This window comes from Myotis nattereri, assembly GCF_964212035.1.
Source record: "Myotis nattereri genome assembly, chromosome: 5".
NCBI classification, from domain to species: Eukaryota; Metazoa; Chordata; class Mammalia; order Chiroptera; family Vespertilionidae; genus Myotis; species Myotis nattereri.
Genome location: NC_138080.1, coordinates 32356964 through 32379222, shown reverse-complemented (window position 1 = coordinate 32379222; position 22259 = coordinate 32356964).

Below are 22259 nucleotides of genomic sequence, written 5' to 3'. Positions count from 1 at the left end.
ACCAAGGGGCATGGTGTCCACGCCGCAGAGCTCACAGGGATGAAACAATGGCACTTAGATGTGTGATGTAATGGCTGGTGACGTAAACAAGGTAATGAAAACCGTAAGCAGGAACAGAACCGTACGCAGGGAGTGATGAGGTGGCTTCCTGGATCAGGGCGGTCGGGGGAGGCCTCTCGGAAGACGTGACCTTGGAGCAAAGGCCAGACTTGGGTGGAAGAATGAGCCAGAGGAGCATAACTAGGAAGCGGGCACAGCACATGCGAAGGCCATGCAAAAGCACATGCAAAGGCACAGCTCATGCTGGGCCATGACCGGCACGTTCGGGGGACAGCAGGGAGAACTGTGTGGTTGGAGTGGAATGAGTGAGGGCGATAGAGGGAGGAGGTGACGGGGAGGAGATGATGGATAGGGCAGGACTTGGGCTTTACCCCACGGCTGTGGGAGCCACGAAGGCTGTGGGAGCCACGAAGGCTGTGGGAGCCATGAAGGCCGTGGGCAGAACAGAGTGGGTGCTCACAGGCGCCCTCTGGTGACTTTGGGAGGACAGACCGCGGAGGACAGGGCAGAGCTAGATAGGGACAGACCTGGAGGTCCCTGGTGGAGTCCCTACGTTTGGCCAGTGCAGGTGGATGAGAAATGTTTGTGGAGAGAAGGCAGGGAATAAATAGCCCCAAGGTTGACCCCTCCTGGTCCAAGGGCCCTGTGGCTCCCGGTTTTCTTGCTGCCCTCCCAGGTCCTCGCCACATGGCAGCTCAGGGCTGTTTGCTGCTCCCCAGGCCGTTACAAAAGGCTTGCCTGATTAGGTCAGCCACCCGCCATAATCTCCTTTTGGGTCAACTCAGAGTCAACTGATTTGGGAACATTAATTTCATCTGAAAAAGCCCTCTCCACTTTTTACCAAATAAGGTCCTACACACACTCAAGGGGGTTACACGGGGTGTGTACACGGGGGCAAGATTCTTGGGGCCACCTCGGAATTCTGGCCATTTGGGAGGACCTAAAGTGGGGCTGGGGCATGGGCTCTGGTGGGGTGAATGGGGTTCAAACCGCATCCCTAGTGCTTAATCATTGGGTTGGCTTAAGTTAACCAGCTATGTTCCCCTTCAGAGCCTCAGTTTCCCTATCAGCAAAGGGGAGATGACCCCTTAGCCCACAGAACTGATGGGCCCATGAAATGAGGTGAATGATAGTTACTTGCCCTTGACATTCAGAACACAAACTTCTCTTCCTCGGCCATCAGTGTTTTACTTTTGTTTGTTTTAAAGATTTTGCCAACAGCCCTGGCTGGTGTGGATCGGTGGTTGGAGCATTGGCCCACGTACCAAAGAATCATGGGTTCGATTGCTGGTCAAGGACAGGTACCTGGGTTGCAGGTTCAATCCCAGCCTCAGTTGGAGTGTGTGCGGGAGGCAACCAATCAATATGTCTCTCTCACATAAATGTTTCTCTCTCCCTCTCCCTCCCTCCCTCCTTTCCACTCTCCTTAAAAATAAAATAGAGGGGCCCTAACCGGTTTGGCTCAGTGGATAGAGTGTCAGCCTGTGGACTGAAGGGTCCTGGAGTCGATTCCGGTCAAGGGCATGTACCTTGGCTGCGGGCACATCCCCAGTAGGGGGTGTGCAGGAGGCAGGTGATCAATGTTTCTCTCTCATCGATGTTTCTAACTCTCTATCCCTCTCCCTTCCTCTCTGTAAAAAATCAATAAAATATTTTTTAAATAAATAAATAGAGGAAAATCCTCAAATGAGGATTAACCAAAAAGAAAAGAAAAGAAGTTGCCAAGAGTGAAAAAGCAGGACATATTTTAAAATCTGGATGTCTCACTTCTCTCGAGAAGCCCCCACTCTCTGGCCAGGCTGGCCGGGCTTTATGGAGCTGCACTGGGCCAGAGGAGAGCAGCATCCATGCTTCAGACAGGCCCCTGGCCCCCGAGGTCCCGCCTGACCTCGCTCAGGTGGGCTCTGAGTGGGCCCATGAGGGAGAACACCTGTCTCTTTTGCCACATTTCCTCTTTTACAAGAGCGCTGAAGGAACTATAATTGGATAAAAACCAGCGATGGCCTAGTGAGAACAGTTTCTTTAAAACTATATCCTCCTAGCCTGGCCGGCATGGCTCGGTGGTTGAGCGTTGACCTATGAACCAGAAGGTCACGGTTTGATTCCTGGTCAGGGCACATGCCTAGGTTACCAGCTCAGTCCCCAGTGTGGGGCGTATGATGCCCAGTGTGGGCTGTGCTGAAGGCAGCCAATCAATGATTCTCTCTCATCATTGATATTTCTATCTCTCTCTCCTTCTCTCTTCCTCTCTAAAATCAATAAAAATACATGGTAAGGTGGGGAGCGGGGTAAGCCTGGTCCCTGAAGCAAATTCCAGGTATCCTTCCAGTGGGACCTACCTTGGGGTGAAAACTGGATCTGAAATATGAGGTCATTTGCAGGGCCCCGGTGCCCTGCTTTGCAAAGGCAATTGCTGTCTTGTGTTAAACAGGGTTCCCCCAAACTCATGTCCACTCGGAACTTCTGAATGCCATGTCACTGGAGACAGGGCCTTTGCAGGCCTGAGGACAGACCGAGTAGGTGGATATAGTGGTTTCTGTCCCTCCGTGAGCTTATCTGTGACACGATGGGTTGTCAGTGGCTGCCAACGGCCAAACGTTGGACATGGAGCCCACGTGTCCCCTGGCTGGGTTCCTTGGCTTGCTGGCTCAGGTGTCCATCATCTCTGCCCATTCCTCTCCCAGCCTCATTGACCCCCAGGGGCATTATGAGGGTTACCAGGCACCTGGCGCACGGTCGGTCGGTGCTGAATAGATGTTGGTTCTGGTTACTATAGGTAAGTAAATAAACCAATCCTCACCAGACAACTACGGACTTAAAGCAACTTCCTGATTTGAGGTCGAGAGGAGCAACTGCATGCTGCCACCAGAGGGCAGCAAAACACCAGCAATGTGTTCTCTGCGCCCACCCGCCCAGAGACGCCTGCCCACTGCATCTTGCAAGTTCCAGGTCCTCTCCCTGGCCGAGGCTCCCCAGCGCCGCCTAGCGCCCAGGCTGGAGGAGGCACAGCCCCAGCCCCACAAAAGGCCCCTGGGCCTCTGCGAACAAGAGAGGGAGGGGAGGTGGATGGCGTCCATCAAGCCGTATTACAGAGAAAAACGCACGCCCTCTAATACATTTTAATGTATTTAAACATTTTAATGGATTTCTTCCCCAGCACATTAAAGTAGTTGAAAATTTTTGAAAAATTAAAAAAGTATGTGTTCGCTGGGTGGCTCAGTTGGTTGGAGCGGCGTCCCACACAACAGAAGGCTGCAGATTTGATTCTCAGTCAGGGCGCATACCTAGGTTACAGGTTCAATCCCCAGTTGGGGTGCATGCAAGAGGCAACCAATTGATATTTCTCTCACATCAATCAATGTTTCTCTCTCTCTCTCTCTCTCTCTCTCTCTCTCTCTCTCTCTCTCTCTTTCAATAAAGCATCCTCAAGTGAGGGTGTATTAAAACTCATGGCAGCCCTGACCGGTTTGGCTTAGTGGATAGAGCGTCGGCCTGTGGACTGAAGGGTCCCAGGTTCAATTCCGGTCAAGGGCATGTACCTCGGTTGTGGGCACATCCCCAGTGAGGGGTGTGCACGAGGCAGCTGATCGATGTTTCTCTCTCATCGATGTTTCTAAGTCTCTATCCCTCTCCCTTCCTCTCTGTAAAAAAAATCATTAAAATATATTAAAAAAAACAAACTCATGGCAAACTCTCTCTCACACACACACACACACACACGCACACACACACCTCATGGCACTATTTTTAGGTTTAAATATATATTTTTGTATTTATAGTCCAGACAGAATGCATGCATTTCTCCCAGTCCTGCTCCTGCAAACCAGGTTTCCTGTGTTGGTTTCCTGCCTGGGACCTGCTGAGCGAGCAGTGACAACTTGTGGGCATGGAGTGTCCTTTGTGAGATGAGAATGTTCTGGAATTAGACAGTAGTGAGGGTCGCACAAGTCTGTGAACGTACTAAAAACCACTGGATGGTCCACTCTAAAATAGTGGATTTGTATGGGTTGCAATTACATCTCAATTGAAAGAAGACCTCTCTAGAACTTTCTGAAGGTGGCTGCCTCCTTTGTATTCGCGTCTGCTGTGACATCAGAGGTTCCCATTGGCAGGTGCTGGCCAGCACTTGGCACTACTGATCTTGGTTTTAGCTGTTCTCCTATGGCCGTGGTCCCTCCCTGGCATTTTTTTTTAAAATATATTTTATTGATTTTTTACAGAGAGGAAGGGAGAGAGATAGTTAGAAACATCGATGAGAGAGAAACATCGATCAGCTGCCTCCTGCACATCTCCCACTGGGGATGTGCCCGCAACCCAGATACATGCCCTTGACCAGAATCGAACCTGGGACTTTTCAGTCTGCAGGCTGACGCTCTATCCACTGAGCCAAACCGGCTTGGGCACCTCCCTGGCATTTTAATCTGAGCTTCCCTGTGGACTGGCGCTGTCAAGTACATGCTCATGGCCTTTGGGGGTCCTTCCCCAGGACCCGCCTTTCCAAGTCCTTGGCCCATTTTCTTAACTTGGGTTGGCTGACTTCAGGTCATTGATTTGTGAGAGTTCTTTACATGTGTTAGACCTGAGTTCTTCGTTGCATTATGCACTGCAAATACCTTCTCCCAGCCTGTGCTTTGCCTTTTGACTCCCCTAATGGTGTATTTGGATAAACCAAATTGTTTAAAATAAAATAGTAAATATTTTAATTAGAAATACATTCTACAGGCAAGGAGGCTCAGCAGATGAGTCACTGAGGAGATAGTCTGCCAGCAGCAGCATCAGCTTTTCCATGTGAAGGGCAGAGAAAATGAGGTTGGCTTCATTCACAAAGAGCCCAAGGTTCTCAGAAGCACCCTGACTTAACCTGGGTCCCCTGAGGCAGCAGCCCCTGATCTGAGTAGAAGCCTGGGACGGATGTTTCTGGAAGAGGCGCCCCCCTCGCCGCCGCTGCCGCCCACATTAGTATATTTCTAGCAAATCTGCAGGTTTGGCATGAAACCCCCAGTTTCAAGTTACAAAACCTCATTTCCTGCCAAATGGAATGGAAGGGGCTGGAGACGGAAGGCCACTATTTATGTCTTGTCCGCTCTGGCTGGCTGCCTCGTAGGTCAATCATTTGTGTAACTATGCGGTGTGGAATGAGGACATGGCCACCCACAGGGGCTCCCTGAGGATGTGCCCCATCCCTGTCCACTTCTAGGTCCCCCAAGGGACCATGGGTGCTGGGAGGTGCCAGAGCGGGCAGCTGAAAGCTGTGTGTTCACCCTGGGTCATCAGTGCCCAGCCTTTATGGGCATTAAATGTCTGGGGTCTTGCAATTCTTTTCTTTCTTTTTTTTAAAAAAATCTCTATATATAAAAGGCTAAGCGACTGTCTGACGGACCAACCGTTCGACCGACCGACCATCTGACCAACCATCCGACCAGCCGGTAGGTATGACACACACTGACCACCAGGGGGCAAATGCTCAACGCAGGAGCTGCCGAGCGAAAGCAACCTTGCAGAGTGCCCTCTCACACTCTGGGACCCCTCAGGGGATGTCAGAGAGCTGGTTTCAGCCCGATTCTCACGGGCCAGGCCGAGGGACCCCACCTGCCAGAGGGACCTCGCTCACTCTGCAGACGCCCTTCGAGCTGGCCGGGGAGGGACCCACGGGAGGTTGGCTCCAGGGCGTGTCTGGCCCTCTCGCCCATCCCACCCCGCTGGCCACTTTCTAATTAATTTTCTTTCAATGTGCACTGGGCCTCTAGTATTTTTATTGATTTCAGAGAGGAAGAGAGAGGGAGAAAGAGATAGAATCATTGATGAGAGAGAATCACTAATCAGCTGCCTCCTGCACGCCCCACACTGGGGATCAAGGCCACACCGGGCATGTGCCCTGATTGGGAATCCAACCGTGACCTCCTGGTTCATAGTGAGACGCTCAACCACTGAACCACACCAGCTGGGCTGGGCTCTTGCAATTTTTCACAAAAGAATTGAAAATTGGCTGGTGCCCGAGGGGCAAGTCAGCCCTGACCACACCTCTCTCTTGATTCCAGGTGGCTAGAAGGTGGCACAGGCAGGGTCTGAAGTGGGGCCAGGACCCTCCCCCCTTGCGCCCTCACACCAGCCCTATTGATAACAGGAACCCATGGAAAGTTCTCCTGGTCCCACTGAGCTGCTCTCATCAATAAGTCATTGGCAGGATGAATGATTCCTCCCCAGGGAGCAGCAGAGAGGCGGCCGCCTCACCCTTTCCATGCCCTGGGTGAGACACGTCGGATGTCGAAACTGCTGGCCAGGCCATTCCTCAAAAGTTCAAACAGGGAATCGCTGTGTGACCTAGCCAGTCCCCTCCTCGGTGGAAATGAAGATGAGGACTGAAAACATATGAACACACAATAGCCTGTACACCCATGTTCAAAACTCGCCATTCCAGCAGCACAATTCACAGCAGCCAAAGGTGAACACAACCCAAGTGTCCGCCGATGGGTGAATGGACAAACACCGTGTGGTCCCTCCACACACTGGAATAATACTCAGCTCTGAAAAGGAGCGAAGCGCTGACACTCGTTACAACGTGGACGGACCTTGAACACAGGACGCTCAGGGAGAGAGGCCAGACCCAAGGCCACACGGTGTGTGATCCCATTTCTGTGAAATGCCCAGAACAGGCACATCCACAGGGACAGGAAGTGATCAGAGGCTGGGGAGGGAGATGGGGGTGACTAGTAATGGGAAGGATTTTTGCGGGGGGGGGGGGGAGGTGATGAGGATGCTCTGGAATTAATAGTATTGATGGTTTGACAATTCTATGAATATACTAGAAACCATTGAATTTTATAATTTACTTCTTCTGCATAGTGGTGGGGGTTTTTAAATCCTCACCTGAGGATACGTTTTGATTGATTTTGGAGAGAGGGGAAGGGAGAAAGAGAGGCAGAAACATCGATGTGATAGAGAAGCATTGATTGGTTGCCTCCCAGCCCCTACCGAACATCGAACCTGCAACCTAGGTAAGTGCCCTGACCAGGAGCCGAACCCACAACCTTTTGGTGTAGGGACGATGCTCCAACCAACTGACTGGGCCAAGGGCTCTGCGTCGTTTTAAAATCTCTATTTTCCAGGTACAATTTATACAACGCAGGTGGGTATACTAAAAAAGTCTGTTCCAGCCCTGGCCGGTTTGGCTCAGTGGATAGAGCATCGGCCTGCAGACTGAGAGGTCCCAGGTTCGATTCCGGTCAAGGGCATGTACCTGGGTTGTGGGCACATCCCCAGTAGGGAGTGTGCAGGAGGCAGCTGATCGATGTTTCTCTCTCATCGATGTTTCTGACTCTCTATCCCTCTCCCTTCCTCTCTGTAAAAAAATCAATAAAATATATATTTAAAAAAAAAAAAAAAGTCTGTTCCAGCCCGGCTGGTGTGGCTCAGTGGATAGAGCGTCAGCCTGCGGGCTGAAGGGTCCCAGGTTCGATTCCGGTCAAGGGCATGTACCTTGGTTGCGGGCACATCCCCAGTAGGGAGTGTGCAGGAGGCAGCTGATCGATGTTTCTCTCTCATCGATGTTTCTGACTCTCTATCCCTCTCCCTTCCTCTCTGTAAAAAAATCAATAAAATATATATTTAAAAAAAAAAAAAAAGTCTGTTCCAGCCCGGCTGGCGTGGCTCATTGATTGAGCGTCGACCTAGGAACCAGGAGGTCACAGTTCAATTCCCAGGCAGGGCACATGCCCGGGTTGTGGGCTCGATCCCCAGTGAGGGGCGTGCAGGAGGCAGCCAAACAACGATTCTCTCTCCTCGTTGATGTTTCTATCTCGCTCTCGCTCTCCCTTTCTCTCTGAAATCAATGAAGATATATTAAAAAACAAAACAAAATGTCTGTCCTAACTCACCATTTCACTTATCCCACCAGTTCACCGTTCTAGGAGCATACCCTTCCCACAGTCCTCTTCCCAGCTTCACTGAGGATGACTGACCTATAACAGTTGTGTGCATTCCCTGGCACCAAGATGCTGACGGAGATGAGGCTGCCGGCCGCTAGCAAGCCTCTCAGCGGGCCGGGGCCGCAGGACTGAGCACCACCCGGAGGCGGCGGCCACACTCACCACAGACACGGGCTCCCTGTGGGCCACGGAGCTGCCATGGGGAAGAGAAGCCCGTTGCATCGCTGGCTAGCTCTGTGGAGGGAGCAAACACGGTGACGTGTGTGAAGGCTTTGAAAACCGGATGCAATGGTGAACTAGGAGACGTCATCCTGGTGGGGAGAAGCAGAGGTTCAGCAGAAGCGATGGGAGGTGGAGACCAGCTCCAGGCTGGACTCAGCCTTGGTTCTATCATCCATGAACCTTCCCCTAGGAGAGCTGGGGCGCCGACTGCAGAAGGTGACCGGGCCACGCGAGGGTTTCCACAGAAAGGGGACCTTACTAGTGCCGAGGGCCAGGCTGTGCTCTCTGATGAGCTGTCTCTCTGCTCACGAGGGGTCTGATATTCGAAAAACTCGGTCAGGGCGTTTTGGTCCAGGTTTCCCCCTCCCTCGTAAAACGGCAGAAGACTCGCTTCCATGACTTGCCTTGTGGTGCCTCAGGTCTGCTGGGCAGCAGCAACCTCACCTGGATCCACCCTCCACCTGAGCACCAGGAGAAGGATGCAGGGGGCTTCATTACAGTCCCCCCCCCCGCCGCCCCCCGCACGTAGCTCTCAAATGACAACAATGCCAACTCGGAGTAACGCACAGCCTCACCAAGCGAGGCTCTCCAGCCAGGGCAGCCTCGGGGGCCAAAAGCAGGAGCTCGGACCCAGGCTCTGTGTGCACCCACTCCACGGAGGAGCCGGCTCACCGGTGGGAATGAAGGAAGACCAGCCAGCCACTGCCAAAGGGCAGTAGTTCTTCAAAAAGCCAAACCTGGAGCCCTGGCAGGTGTGGCTACGTTGGTTGGAGCATCGTCCTGTACGCCAAAGGGTCGCGAGTTTGATTCCTGGTCAGGGCACATACCCGGGTTGTGGGTTTGATCCCAGTTGGCGTGCATGCGGGAGGCAACCTATGGATATATCTCTCTCACATCAATGTTCCTCTCCCCCCCCCCCTTCCTCTCTGTCTAAAATCAATAAAATCATATCCTCAGGCCCTAGCTGGTTTGGCTCAATGGATAGAGCATTGGCTGAAGGGTCCCAGGTTCGATTCCAGCCAAGGGCACATGCCTGGGTTGCAGGCTCGATCTCCAGTAGAGGGTGTGCAGGAGGCAGCCAATCAATGATTCTCTCTCATCATTCATGTTTCTATCTCTCTCTCCCTCTCCTTCCTCTCTAAAATCAATAAAATACATTTTTTAAAAATCATATCCTCAGGATTAAAAAATAATGATAATAAAAAAGCCGGCACAGCTGGTATGGCTCAACGGCTGAGCATCGACCCATGAACCAAGAGCTGCCCAGTTTGATTCCCCGTCAGGGCACAGACCCAGGCTCAGTGCAGTGCATGCAGGAGGCGGCCAATCGATGTTTCTTTGTCATCAGTGTTTTCATCTCTCTATCCCTCTCCCTTCCTCTCTCTCTAAAAAAATCAATGAAAACATATATTTTTTAAAAAGCCAAACTTAGCCCTAACCGGTTTGGCTCAGTGGATAGAGCTTCCGCCTGCAGACTGAAAGGTCCCAGGTTTGATTCTGACCAAGGGCATGTACCTTCATTACGGGCACATCCCCAGTAGAAGGTGTGCAGGAGGCAGCTGATCGATGTTTCTCTCTCATTGATGTTTCTAACTCTCTATCCCTCTCCTTTCCTCTCTGTGAAAAATCAATAAAAATATATATATATATTTTTTAAAAAGCCAAACTTAGTTACCTCTGTCCCAGCAATTCCACTGCTAGGTCTCTACCCCAAATAAACAAAATCAGCTATTCAGACCAAAACATGTGTATGACTGTTCACAGCAGCACAATTCACAACAGCCAAAGAGCAAAACAGCAGGTGAGCAGACCAACACGACATGGTTCAGCCACGCACTGAAGTGTTATTCGGCCATAAAAAGGAGCGAAGCCAATACAACACACAGATGCTGTATTATAGAATTGTATAACTGAGACCTACATAATTTTATTAACTAGTGTCACCCCAATAAATTCAATGAAAAAATTTTTAAAAGGGAGTGAAGCGCTGACACTCGCTACGACGTGGATGGACTTTGAACACAGGACGCTCAGTGAGAGAAGCCAGACAAAAGGCCAGGCCGTGTGATTCCATTTATGTGAAATGGCAGCGCAGGCACAGGAAGTGGGTTAGTGTCCGGGGCTGGGGAGGCAATGGGGGAGTGGCTACTAATAGGGATAGGGCTTCTTGTTAGAGTGGTGGAATGTTCTGGAATTAGATAGAGGTGATTGAAAATATAGTAAATGTCACTTAAAATGATTAATTCTATGTTATGTGAATTTCACTTCAATTTTTTTTATTGTTTTATTGCTTAAAGTATTACAAAGGGTATTACAGATGTGTCCTTCCCCCTCCCAACCCCACCCCCCGCCCTTGACAATCCCCTGGCCTCCCCTACCCCCCAGTCACTTCAATTTTTAAAAAAGGAGCCTGGCCTGTGTAGCTCAGTAGGTTGAACGTCATCTCATGCACAGGAGGTCAGGGCACATGCCCGGGTGGTGGACTTGATCCCCAGTTCGAGGTGTGCAAGAGGCAGCTGATCGCTGTTTCTATCTCTCTCCCTTCCTCTCCCTGAAAAAAATCAATGAAAGCATGTTTTTTATAAAAAGGATTCGTGCTCAGAGCAGCTTTGCTCCCGGATTGTTCACACCCTGTGATGGCCGCTGTGTGCCTGCCCGGTGCTGGCCGTGGTGATGGGCCTGTGTAACAGTAAAGGCCCTAGGATAGCCCCTGTGAGGACTGGCCCAGATCCCAATGCCCAGTACCCTGAGAACAGTCTCATTGGAGCAGCTGCAGCCCCCTGAGTGCTGGGACCCTGCGGAGGCCTGGCCTGTGCTCGCTGGTCTGTCCTGCTTTCCTTCCTGGAGGAGGTCGCGGTCACACAGAGGGAGGTTTCCTCTCTAAGGGTCGAAGGGTCTCCACAGACCAGTCCTCAGCTCCACACGGGGCAACCCTGGTCCCTCCTTTAGAGACACATGGAGGCACAGGGTGGTGAGCAGCTCCTGAAATCCCCCACCCCCACCCCAGGACCCCACCCAGGTCAGTCCGCCTCCAAGTGTGAGCCCACTGGCACCAGGCACGGGGGACATAAATACACACTCCATCGGTGTGGATCCAGCTGAGGACCTGGGAGAATGATTTTGTTTTGTTTTAATTTCTCTTTATTGCCCTGGCCGGTTTGGCTCAGTGGATAGAGCAGTGGTTCTCAACCTTCTGGCCCTTTAAATACAGTTCCTCCTATTGTGACCCAACCATAAAATTATTTTCGTTGCTACTTCCTAACTGTAATGTTGCTACTGTTATGAATCGTCATGTAAATATCTGATACGCAGGATGGTCTTAGGCGACCCCTGTGAAAGGGTCGTTTGACCGCCAAAGGGTTTGTGACCCACAGGTTGAGAACCGCTGGGATAGAGGGTTGGCCTGCGAACTGAAAGTTCCCAGGTTCAGTTCTGGTCAAGGGCACATGCCCGGGTTGTGGGCTCGATCCCCAGTGGGGGACTTGCAGGAGGCAGCCGGTCCATGATTCTGTCTCATGGTGGATGTTTCTATCTCTCTCTCCCTCTTCCTTCCTCTCTGAAGTCAATAAAAAAATATTTTTTTAAAAAATTATCTTTATTGTTTAAAGTCTTACAGATGTCCCCCATTTTCACCTCATTGATCCCCCCCCACCCCAGGCCTTCACCACACTATTGTCTGTGTCTGTGGGTTATGCATAAATGCAGATAAATTCTTTGGTTAATCTCCCCTCCCCCCTCCCCCTTTCCTCTGAGATTTGTCAGTCTGCTCCATGTTTCTATGTCTCTGGATCTATTTTGTTCATCAGTTTAGTTTTGGAGTGGAGTGATGTTAACCCCTGCCTCAGTTTCCCCACTGGGAATCTGGTTGGCCTCCAAGGCTGGCCACTGTCTAACTGTTAGGGGCAGAAATAGAATAGTGGGAACTAGCTACAATTATAAGAAATATTAATCATGCTCTGTTAACCAGGATTATTCTGTTCTGATTAGAGAAAGCACATTCTAGCTGGGCAGAGAGCTGTATGCCCGGGGACAGGAATGCAGTCCGTTCTCCTGTTCCAAGAACTGCCTGCAATCATGGAAAGATTAACAACCTTGTTGCTGAAACAACGTGGTCCCGGAGGCACCAGCCCTGGGCGCCCCCAGCCCGCATGGCCTGTGACCTGTAACCATTGCACCTTGTCCACTTCCCCATGCCTGTCATTCCTACTTTCCCATGTAATCTTTGCCCTTCTATCCAGTATAAGCGGTTGGCTTATGGGGTGGGGTGGGGCGGGGTGTGCAGAACAGATATTTGTGGATGACCTGCTGCTCTCCCATACTGCTGGCATGATCGGAATAAACACTCATGTACGATTCAACCCTATATCTGCTTAGTTGGTTCAATTACTGACAGGCAGCCGGTATCCGAACCGGTATCATAACCAGTATCCGAAACTCCCCTGAGTTCAGGCCTGTGTGTCCACCACCCAGCCTGGTCTGCAAGGGGCTGAAATCTCTTTCCACCTCCCTCCTCCCAACGGCTAAGTGTGGGGAGGCACGGATGTCCTGGCTGCAGAGTGGACAGTGTTGATGGGGGTGGCCTGAGGCCAGTGAGCGTGGATGACCAGCCTGCGGTGGCCCAGGGCATGAGGGCCAGCTGCACACACTTAGACGCAATAACCCCAGTGCGGTGTCTCTGGGGGAGGGGGTGCAGCATGGAAGGGTGCTAGCATGTCCCAGGGTGGTTCCTGGATGAACACGCAAAGTCCCTAAATGCTGGCGGCAGCCGAGAACAAAGGGGAAAAGGAGTTCCTGGCCATCTCATGTAAAACAAGCAAACAAACAAGTGGGGACAAAGGAAGGAATGCTCGGAATGCGGCCAGGTCCCCTTCCGGCTGCGGGTGCGGGTGCGGGTGCGGCTGAGGCTGACCGTTCAGGACCAGAGGCCACCCAGGCTCCCTTAGCCTCTGCGCTCTGTGGGAGGGAACAAAGAAAATTATTAACACTAAGGAATTTTGCTGTCTTTACTGGGGTTGCGATTGCTCCCTCCTGGCATGTTTATTGCAAGGGGCATTTGGGGATCTGAGTGGGGACCCCTCAGAGTTTGAATTCTTGGGCGTGAAAGAACCCTGTGGAAGCTTCCAGAGAGCTTCGCAGGGAGGAATAAGCGTGAACTTCGCAGGCTGCTGGAGGAACAGGGGGCGGGCATTTGAGGAGCAGTGTTCTTAAGCCTTGGCCTGGTGTGCTGAGGCCCCTCTCCCGGAACCGTATACAATGTCTGGAAATGACACAACATTCCACACTTTGGAGATAAACACCAGCATTTGGTATGTGTGTGTGTGTTTTTTATGGTTGGATCTGTTTTATCTTCAGCAAAAAGGAAGGAGCCTGTGCCTGCCCAACAAATTCTAGAGTTTTCCTCCAGGATCATGCTGGGGGAGGGGGGAGGGTTAAACTGCAGCTGGACAGAGAAGCTGGGGCAGGGGAGGGAAATGTGGCTTTCTTCAAAGAATAAAGAGGTAGCCCTGGCCGGTGTGGCCCAGTGGTTGGAGCGCGGGCCCAGCACTGAAGGGTCTGGGGTTCAATTGCCAGTTAAGAGCACGTACTTGGGTTGTGGTTTGCTGGTGCGGGGGGCACCGGGTCATGTGGCTCTCTCACATCCATGTTTCTCTCTTCTCTTTCTCCCCACACTCCCTTCCTTCCACTCTCTCTGAAAAAGTAATGGAAAGCCCTGACTGGTTTGGCTCAGTGGATAGAGCGTCGGCCTGCGGCCTCAGGGGTCCCGGGTTCGATTCCGGTCAAGAGCATGTATCTTGGTTGCGGGCACATCCCCATGTAGGGGGTGTGCAGGAGGCAGCCGATCGATGCTTCTCTCTTATCGATGTTTCTCTCTATCCCTCTCCCTTCCTCTCTGTCAAAAATCAACAAAATATATTTTTTTAAAAAAAGTAATGGAAAGAATACCCTCAGGTGAGGATTAACCAAACAACATCAACAAAAGGAGATGTCGATTTTAGGGAACGAAGAATTGCTATCATCTCTGTCTTTCTGGGTTTTTGTTGTTGTTTGTTGAACTCTGCTGTTCGGATAGGGAGACCCTGGGCGTGGGCTGGTCGGAGGTCCAGGAGAGGCAGTGTTCTGAGGTCAGCTGTGCTGGGGAGGGCTCCCCGTTGCTCTGGAATGTGGGTGGGGCTGCCAGAAACGTTGTGCCTGACCCCTGTCCTCAATGACGGGGCACCCAGATTTAGGGCTGGACTTGCCTGCGGGCCCCCAGCACATCCTGCGTTTAAAGAAGCCCAGGGAAGGAGGTGCTGCCTATGCGAGGAGGGAGCCCCAGAAACGCTGACCAGGAGGAGGACGTGAGGCTGTCAGCACCGGCAGCCCTGCCAACATTGAAGATGTTTCCAGAATTTTGGTTTGGGAAGATGAAAGAGTTGTGGGGATGGATGGCTGCACTACAATGTGAATGTACTTGATGCCACCAACCTGCAGGATTGAAAATGGTGAAAGGGGTAAATGTGATGGTATGCATATTTTACACTTTTTTTTTTTTTTTACTAATTTAAAAAAATACTTTACAATTTAAAAAAAAATGATGTTTCAGAGGAAACGTTAATATCACCTGGAAAGTTTCAGGATATAAAATAAGGGGAAAGGAACAAGGAAGCAAGTCTCACTTTGGTGAACACAATAAAACTACAAAATAAAATTCAAAGCCCCTGCTCAAACACACTAGCAGTTGTTCCCTCTGGATTACTGGGGACATTTATTTCCTCTTCTACTCTATTTTTAAATCTTTTGCTACACTAACATGGGAAACTGAGTTGGTTGATAAATGCAAAATGCATCATGAAAAAATGAATGGCACCCTAGCTGATTTGGCTCAGTGGATAGAGTGTTGGCCTTCGGACTGAAGGGTCCCGGGTTCGATTCTGATCAAGGGCACATGCCTGGGGTTGTGAGCTCAATCCCCAGTAGGGGGCGTGCAGGAGGCAGCCAATCAATGATTCTCTCTCATCACTGATGTTTCTATCTCTCTTTCCCTCTCCCTTCCTCTCTGAGATCAGTAAAGTATATGGGGAGTATATGAAATCAATAAAGTGAATGGCCTGAGGGCCATTTAAAACTCAGAGGATGGAAGATGCATAGGGGTGGGAGCATGATGCCAATCTTACAAAACAAAAAAAAACGACTGTATGTCCGCTCAGATTTTGTGGTGGAAAATAGGGCCTTGGAAATGTCGGGGAGCAAATAGTGTGAACTTGGAACAGCTGGCATATGCAAGGAACAGGGCACAGGAGCTCTGCATGTTTATTTTGTATTATTTTTGGGGGGGTGTGAATTGGTTACTATGATACTTAGATTTTAACCAATGTTTAGAAAATATTAGCATGATTGGGATTATATATGTGTATACAGACATTATGTATGTGTATATACGTATACACATATCTACATTTATATATCCACTTACTTTCCTTACCACATACATAGATATAGCCTTGGCAGGCATGACTCAGCAGTTGGAGCCTTAGTCTGCTCACCAAAGAGTCGCAGGTTCAATTTCCGGTCACGGGCACGTACCTCGGTTGCAGGCTGGATCCAGCCCCTGGTTGGGGCGGATGTGGGAGGCAGCCAATGGATGTGTCTCTCTCACATCGCTGTTTCTCACTCTCTCCCCCTCCTTTCCACTCTCTCTAAAAATCAATGGAAAAATGTCCTCAGGTGAGGATTAACAGACAAACAAAAAATCAGTGGAAACAATATCTTTGGGGGAGGATTAGAAAACAAACAGAAAGGTAAATAGATATAGGAAACCTGAAAGGAAGGCCTACGAGGTTAAAGGTGATTACTACTGACTTGAGTAGTGGGAGTTTCAGGTAATTTTTAGTTTTCTTCTATTTGGTTACCTAATTGTTTACAGTGAGCTTTTCTTTTAAAAAAAAAATACTTGCCTTTTCATTTAAAAAAAATATTTTTATTGATTTCAGAGAGGAAGGGAGAGGGAGAGAGAGATTGAAACATCAATGATGAGAGAGAATCATTGATTGGCTGCCTCCTGCACACCCCCTACAGGGGATCAAGCCCGAAACCCCAGCATTTGCCCTTGACCTGAATCGAACCCCGGGACCCTTCAGTTTGCAGGCCAGTGCTTTATCCACTGAGCCAAACCAGCTAGGGCTACAACGAGCATTAAACATCCCCACATTTAAAACTCAGTAAGCCGAAACCGGTTTGGCTCAGTGGATAGAGCGTCGGCCTGCGGACTGAAGGGTCCCGTGTTCGATTCTGGTCAAGGGCATGTACCTGGGTTGCGGGCACATCCCCAGTAGGAGATGTGCAGGAGGCAGCTGATCGATGTTTCTCTCTCATCGATGTTTCTAACTCTCTATCTCTATCCCTTCCTCTCTCTGTAAAAAGTCAATAAAATATATTAAAAAAAAAAAAAAAAAAAAACCACACCAACAACCTTTAAAAAACAAAAACAAAAAACAACTCAGTAAGAAAAATAATGCAGAAAAGCCTCAGGAACAAAAAGAGAAATCCCACCCCCATCGGCAGCCACTCCCCAGCCCCTTCCTAGCCCCTGACAACTACTAACCCACTTCCTGTCTCTGAATCTGCCTGCTGTGGGCATTCCACATGAATGGAATCACACACTGTGGCTTTCCGTGTCTGGCTTCTCTCGCTGAGCATCATGGTTTCAAGGCCCATCCACGTATCTGGGCTTCACTCCTTTTCTCGGCCGAGCAATATTCCAGCGTGTGGATGGGGCACATTTATCTGTTGATGGACACCCGTTGTTCCCACGTTATGGCTTTTGTGGATCATGCTGCTGTGTACAGTGTTTTGCTTGTTTCCGTGTAAAGTTTTATGTGGATGTGTTTTTGTTTCTCTTGGAGTGAAATTCCTAGGAAGAAATTGCTAGGTCAGACAGTAACTCCATGCTCACCCTTTAGGACAGTAGTTCTCAACCTTCTGGCCCTTTAAATACAGCTCCTCATGTTGTGACCCAACCATAAAATTATTTTCGTTGCTACTTCATCACTGTAATGTTGCTACTGTTATGAATCGTCATGTAAATATCTGATATGCAGGATGGTCTTAGGCGACCCCTGTGAAAGGGTCGTTCGACCGCCAAAGGGGTCGCGACCCACAGGTTGAGAACTGCTGCTTTAGGAGAACTGCCACTGTTTTCCACAGCAGCTGCCCGTTTCACAGCCCAGCAGCTGTGCACCAGGGTTCCAACCTCTCCAAGTCCTCGTCCACCCCTGTGGTCACCACGTGAACAGTGGCCATCCTGTGGGTGTGAGGCACCGTCTCGCTGTGAGTGTGTTTGGGCAGCATTTCCTCCAGGTCTCATGTTGTTGAGCGTCTTCTCATGGCCTTGTTAGTCATTTGTCCATCTTCTCTACAGAAACGTCTGTTCAGAACTGCAGAGGAACTTGGAGCCAGGGGCCTTGGCCCCTTCTCCTCCCTCTTCTGTGGATTAGCAAGTAAGCAACCCCACCCTCCAGCCCATCCAAATGAGAACAAGCTGGCGACAGTGTCTCCACTCCGGGAAGGGTGGCTTCTGTAGAACCAGGCACCACACGCGTGTGTGTTCAGCCCGAGATGAGGGACAGGGTCCGTCCTGACCCCCTGTGGGTTCTCAGGAGCCTACCCAGGCAGGTGGCCCGGAGGCCATCCAAGCAGACTGCCTGAGACTCCAGATCAAGTGTCCGTTCCTGCTATAAACTATTGATGCCGGCAATGTCACCACTGGAAGGCTGGCTGTCTGGGGTGTCATATGTTAGCTGTTATGAAATGCAAGGGCCGCTCTTCCTTGTGTCCTCGAGTCCTATCTGCCTGCCTTGGGGGCACGTTCTCCCCAGTGCGCCTGGATCCTTCCAGAATTAGCTTTTTACCGGGATTCCAGGTCCCCCCACTGTGCAGCCTGACCTCCTTCCGGGGTCATCTGCAGAGGACTCAGGGGCTTTATTTAAAGTCAGCTGACATTGGGCAGTTACTCTCTGGGGGGGGGGGGGACGGGACCATCCTGGCCACTTGTGGGATATAGAGCAGCATCCCTGGCCCCCTGGTGTCAGGAACACCCACAGTGTGACAACCACAAATGTCCTCAGGCATGGTCCAGTATCCAAGGGGGAGGGAGGGAACAAAAAGAATCTTCTGGGTGAGAAAGGCTGCTTTCCTGTATGTAGGAAAGGCTCTGCTGCCGTGACCAGGAAGGGGCTGGGGTCCTCACCCCCAGTGAGTGAGGACTTGGGTCTGTGCCCCTACCCTGGTCAGGATATGCTGGGCAGCCCAGAGCCCCTGATCTGCTCCATCCCAGCTGGTGCCCATGGCCCCATGACCCTGTGGGCAGGCGGGCATCGGAGTGAACAGATGGCCATAGGATCACTTACAGCCCAGCTCACATTCCCTCTCCCTATCAAGACATCCTCCTTTTCATAAATTTTGCAAGGGCCACGGAAGCAAGCCAACTTTCCTGTCACCAGGCAAAGCTGCCAGCCCAGACAGGACCGCCACCGTCCACCGCCCTGGCCACACTTCTCAAAGGCATAATGAGTTTCCTGCGGCTGTCGTGACCGAGAGCCATGAGCTGGATGACTTAAAACAACACGCATTTACTCTCTCCCTTTTCTGGAGGCCAGAAGTCAGAGACCAAGGTGCTAGCAGGCTGGTTCTTTCTGGAAGCTGTGAGGGCAGATGTTGGTGTTGCCAGCAACCTTGGTGTCCCGGGCTGGTGACCTCAGTACCCCCCCCCCCCCTCTGCCTCCATTGTCACTGTGGCCTCTCCCGTTTGTATGCAGATTTCCCTCTTCCTATAAGGACACCAGTCATTGCATTCGGGCCACCCCACTCCTGTGTGACCTCATCTTAACTGTTTACATCTGCACAGACCCCATTTCCAGGCAAGGTCACATTCATGGGTGCGGGCGTCAGGACGTGGACACATCTTTTGGGACCATGATTCAACCCTTGACAGGACGCTGGTGGTTCCGTCCTCCACACTCTTGGCCCAGCAGTCCAGTGGCTAGCCCTCCCCCCTCACATTAAATGCGGCTGCTCAGGGAGGCTGCCCTGACCTGCCCCAGCCCCTTCCTGCCTTTCTCTCTGGCATTTCCTGCAGGGGCCATTGCAGCCGCCTGCTGATGTTTGCTGCCCTCAGCTTTGTGTTTATCGTCCATCTTCCGAGGCCCAGGCTTTCTGCACAGCCCAGTGCCCAGCAGGGACCCCGACATGACTTTGAGCCATTTGGGCTCCTGACCACTTGAGAGAAAGACCCCTGGCCCACCCCTCTTCATGGGCTGCACATGGTGGCCCCTCCTGGGAGGACAGTTCAGGGAGGGACTTCCCATGGAGAAGTCTGACCAGCACAGAGGCCAGGAGATGAGGGTCAGTGTCAGCCCTGAGGAGCCATAGGGGACGTCATGGCTTGTCAGTGTTTCGTTCCTTTTCATGGCCGAGTAATATTCCACTGTGTATGTGGCTGCATCACGTTTCGTTTGTCCGTTCATCTGTCAATGAACGCTTTTGGCTGCTGTGCACACTCCTGCACAAGTGATTGTGTGAATTTGAGTTTCATTTCTCTTGAGCACATACCTAGAAGTGTTGCTGTGTCAGGTGGTCACTCTATGTGGACTCCTTGTGGGACAGGCCTGTTTGCCCCAGGGAAGGCGGAGCGGCCTCGGGTATCTTACAGGCTAAGAAGCTCAGGCAGCTGACTCAATGGGTCTCTGGCCTGAGGGAAAGGAAGTGATAATATTTCACACTCAGAGGATTAAAGAGTTAAAACTGGAAGGCACCCAGCACTAGCTGAGCTCCCATGGGGTGTGGATCAGCCTGGGGGTGGTATAGTGCTGAAGGTGGAAACTAAGTTCTAGCTCTAGGGCAGGACCTGGGGAGAGGGTGGGTTCCTGGGGGCGGGGGGGGGGGGGCAAGCCAGGCTTGTTTGGGCCAGTAAGGCCTAGGGAGTTAGCCATCGGCCTGAGGGCCTGGAAGAAGGGAGTCTGAGCCCTGGATGTGGGATCTATGATAAGACCCTTGAGAGGTGACCACGACAATTCAAGGGAAGCACCTTGGAGACCCCCTCCCTACCTCACAGAGACAGGGGGCTGGGCAGGGCCTGGCAGGGATAGTGGAGGAAGAGGCCTGGGGCCTATGGGAGGAGGGGACCAGCTGAGGTCTGGTAGCTGGGGAGTCGGCTGTTCCCTGATAGACCCAGGCTGGAGGCAGCTTTTGAATATGCTTAGGCCTGAGAGAGTCCCAGAAGGTCCAGGAGAGGGTCCAGGCCACCCAGCTGGGGCCGGGGGAGGAGCTCCAGCTTGGAGGAGCTGGGAGTAGTCTCTTTAATCCCCCGATGCCCTAGTTCAGTTCAACAGAAATGTGGAAAAAGGGTCAGAAAGTCTGGGAGGTCTTCTAGGGGGAGGGAAGATGTGAGCAGACTTGCCCAAGCCCAAGCCCAGGTCCCCCACACCCCATGGCTTTGTAATCTAGGCAATGGGTAAACAAACATGGGACTAAATCCAGAACTATTAAGCTATTTTCATTTGCAACAGGAAGGTAAACCAAAGGGAGGTGAAGAGGGACAGGCCTGGCCATGCCCCTTCGTTTTGACAAAGAGATAAACTGAGGCACCATCCTCCACTCCCATCTGATTCGAGAAGGGAACCGGGGCCCTGGGATACCTGCCCTCCACCCCCATCTGGCTCCCACTCACCAGCCTTGCTCCTGCCACAGAGGATCATTTTCAAAATTATCAAACAATTGCAAGGTGAGCATGTGGCCGCGCTCACCCTGAAACATTCATGAGGGAAGCAGCTGGCTGGCAAGATTAGGATGGAAGCACCGAGAAGGGAAAGGGCAGACAAAGAGGAGGCTGGCTCCCCTAGATAAACCAGGGGCACAGATCTAATTGTCAGCGCCCTGCCCTAAGCCTTTGCAATCATGAAGGCCCCACCAGCAGCCTTTTGTTGCTGGTCCGAGTTTCAGATGGTGCTGTGGACTGACCAGTTGGGCTGGGGGTCACTACTAGATTATATTCACATCTAATCCCTGAACCTGTGAGCATGACCTTATTTGGGAAAGGAGGTCTTTGCAGGTGCTCTTAAGGGTCTTGTTAACATAAAAAACATTCAAACCTGTAAAGAATTTTTGTGAGTTTATTTGAGCCAAACTGTTGACAATTGCCGGGAAGCAATATCTCAACGGACTGAGATAGTGAGAAAGGTGGGTTTTCCTGTTTTTATACATTGCAATCAAAGGAGGGACGTATGTGGGTTACATGAAATTCATTGGTGATAGATTAGAGAGGCGGGAGAAAGCAAAGCAGGGAAACCTCTGGGATTGGATAAAAAGTAAAATGATAGACACATACTTAGGTGGGTGCAGGAATAATTAACATAACAATGAAGGGATGTGTGGTATCTGTCCTGGCACCCAGGCACATTAGGTTGTGCCCCAAGGGGTCCAGAAAAAGGGAAGTTACAAGTTACCAAGACATTTCAAGGACATGTTATTATAGACGCAAAAAGACAGATAGGCTCAGTTAAGGTAAAGGGGACCTTGTCAGTGAAGATAGCGGCCTAGGACGGGACTATCCACCCTAACTGCTTTTATTTATTTATTTATTTTTAAAATATATATTTTTATTGATTTCAGAGAGGAAGGGAGAGGGAGAGAGAGATAGAAACATCAATGATGAGAATCATTGATTGACTGCTTCCTGCACGCCCCCCACTGGGAACCAAGCAGGAAACCCAGGCATGTGGGTCGGAATTGAACCTGAGACCCTTCAGTCCGAAGGCCGATGCTCTATCCACTGAGCCAAACTGGCTAGGGCCATAACTGCTTTTAGTTAAAGTTTAATTTCAGACCATCCTTTGTGGTTACTTTAGGTCTCTGAGTTTGCAAGACTGTCATGCAGGTCTTCCCTGAGCTTGTCAGGTCAGCATGTGGCCCCTTTAGTCCACAGTCTTGAGGTGAGATCTTCCTGGATTATCCCAATAGGCCCTAAATCCAATGAGAAATGTCTATTTTAGAGACACAGAGAGAATAAGGGAGAAAAAC